The sequence below is a fragment of the Penaeus monodon genome, chromosome 3, assembly GCF_015228065.2.
Source record: "Penaeus monodon isolate SGIC_2016 chromosome 3, NSTDA_Pmon_1, whole genome shotgun sequence".
Taxonomy (NCBI): domain Eukaryota; kingdom Metazoa; phylum Arthropoda; class Malacostraca; order Decapoda; family Penaeidae; genus Penaeus; species Penaeus monodon.
Window position 1 is genome coordinate 1,788,371 of NC_051388.1, and position 2,500 is coordinate 1,790,870.

Genomic DNA, 2,500 nt, shown 5'->3' on the forward strand with positions numbered 1-2,500 from the left:
AAGGAGGGAAGAAGGGAGGGAGTGAAAGAAAAGGAAAAGGAAAAAGGAGAGGAAATGTGTCCGGCTGGAAGGGTGGGGAGGGGGAGGGGGAAGGGCGGGTATGAGAATGAAATGAGATTATGATTTACTGTCGCTTTGTTGTTGTTATGATCATGGCATGAGATAATTAGGCCGTAAGTTATCCTCTCGGCGGCAGCTCGCGCTTTTCTCTTTGTGTCTGTCCCCTGTCTGCTTGTGCTTGGGCGTGGGTGTATGGATGTGAATGGGGGGGGGGGGGGGTGCGTGGGTGGTGGTGGATGTGTTTGTTTTATCTAAATGAGTTCGGGTAGTCAGTGACCTCTGGTCTCTCCCTCCTCTCCCTCCTTCCTCTTCGCCTACCCTTTGCCCTCTTCCCCACCCCCACCCTCAGAAGTCCTGTGTTGATAACGGCACCCACGTCACGCCGTGTTTTATGCAGGTATTGTTACCACTGACCTTGCTGGGAGGTCGGGGCGGCTTTGGAGAGGCATCGGATCCTGATGCTTTGAGGAGTACCCGGCGGCGCGGCGATAAGGCTCGGCCGGACCCCCGCCCTCGCCCGCCGCTCCTCTTCCCTCTTTCGAATCCTTGGCCTGTCCTCTTCCTGGCTCATCTTCTTCCACTTCCCATCCTCGTCCCTCTTCTCTTTATGCATTCCTCTCCTTCTTCTGTCCCCTTATCTTCTGCCCTTTATCCTTCGCTCCCCTTCTCTGTTTGTCCTCGCACACCCCTCTTGGCTCCCCGTTCTTTTTCCGCCTGCTCTGCTCGCCCTTCTTCCCCTCGTCACTTCCGCTTCCTCCTTTCCTCCTCCCCCCGCCTGCTCTTGGCGTTACTTTTCCCCTTTTCGGCGCTGGTCGGCGGCGCTCGTGCACTGGCTTGCTGTTTTGTCCGTTTGCCCCCCGCGCCGCTTCGTCCATCAACGCGCGCTACGTGTGCCGCTTTTGGCTTCTTTCCTCGCGCGTCTATCGTGCCGGCGTTGGTTTGCTCTCCCCGGGGCGGCGGCAGCTGGCGTGGGTCATTTCACCGCGTCGTGCGTCCTCGGTCGTCTCTGCTCCGATGCGCGTTGGTCTCTCTCTCTCCTCCTCTTCCTCTCCTTCTCTCTCTCCTCTCCTCCTCCTTTCTGTCTCCTCTCTCTCTCTCTCTCTCCTCTCTCGTCCTCTCTCCTTCTCTCTCTCTCTCTCTCTCTCTCTCTCTCTCTCTCTCTCTCTCTCTCTCTCCCCTTTTCCCTCCTTTTCTCTCCTGTTCTCCCCCTCTTCCCCCTCTCCCTCGTGTCTCCCTCTACCCCTCACTCTCTCCTCTCGCTCTACCCCATACGTGCCTCCGTCCCCCTCTCTTTGTGTTTGTTTTCTCTGCCTTACTGTAGGTCTGTCCCCCTGGCGTCGTGTCTCGGGCTCCGAGTATGGGAGGAAATCGGAAACCGCAAACATCCTGCAACATCTTAGCTGGGTTAGTTGGGGTCTCGCGTTGCAGTGCATGGCGGGGATTGCATGGGAGGAAGTAGGGTCACATGGGGTCAAGATTCGAAGGGTTTGTTTCGGCGGCGGCGATGATGGATGGGGCAATTATTATAATTGTTGTTATTGTTATTTTTGAATTTTTGTTATTACTATTGTTGGTAATATTAATGTTATTATTGTTCTTTTATTATTATTATTATTATTATTATTATTATTATTATTATTATTACTACTACTACTATTACTATTACTACTATTACTATTACTACCATTACTATTATTATTTTTATTGATATTGTTACCGTTATAATTAAATATTTATTATGTACTACGTATAGTTGTCCTTCGTACAGTTTTTGTCTCTTCGTTTCGCCTATCCCCTCCCACTTCCTCCTTTCAAAACCAGCATTCTCTGTATTTTCATATTTCCGTTTTGTTGGAAGGAACGTGTCCCCCCCCCCTCCCCCTCTCCCTCTCCCTCCCTCCCCCCCTCTCTCTCTTTCCCTCTCCCTCTCTCCTCTCCCTCTCTCCTCTCCATTTCTGTTCCTGTTCCGGCATTCGCACTTTCTCCGTCGCCTCTATCGGCCTATCTCACCCGACGCGCGCTGTTCATCTCCGTTACCCATGCCAAGCGTTGAAAGTGCACCCCCTTCCCCTCCCCTTTCCCCTAACGCCCCCCTCTCCTGCCCCTCCCCTTCGCCTTCCTCTTCCCCCCCAAACACCTCCCCCTCTCCTTGCCCCATAGCCCTCCCCTCCCTCCCCCCTTTGCCGTTCATAATGTGAAAGTAAAGAGGTCAGGAGAGTTGTCATGCGGTGGAGGGGGAGGGGGTAGGAGGGGGTAGTGGAGGTAAGGTGAGAGGAGAAGAGGGGGTTTGGAGGGAGGGGGAGGAGGCGATACGGGAAGGGAGGGTAGGAGAGGAGTAGGAGATGGATCTAAGGGTAGGGGGAAAGGGGGTTGACGTCGAGGAGGAGCCCTTAATTACCTTTCTTCCTCACTCGTAGCTGAGATAGCGCCGTGTAAAGCG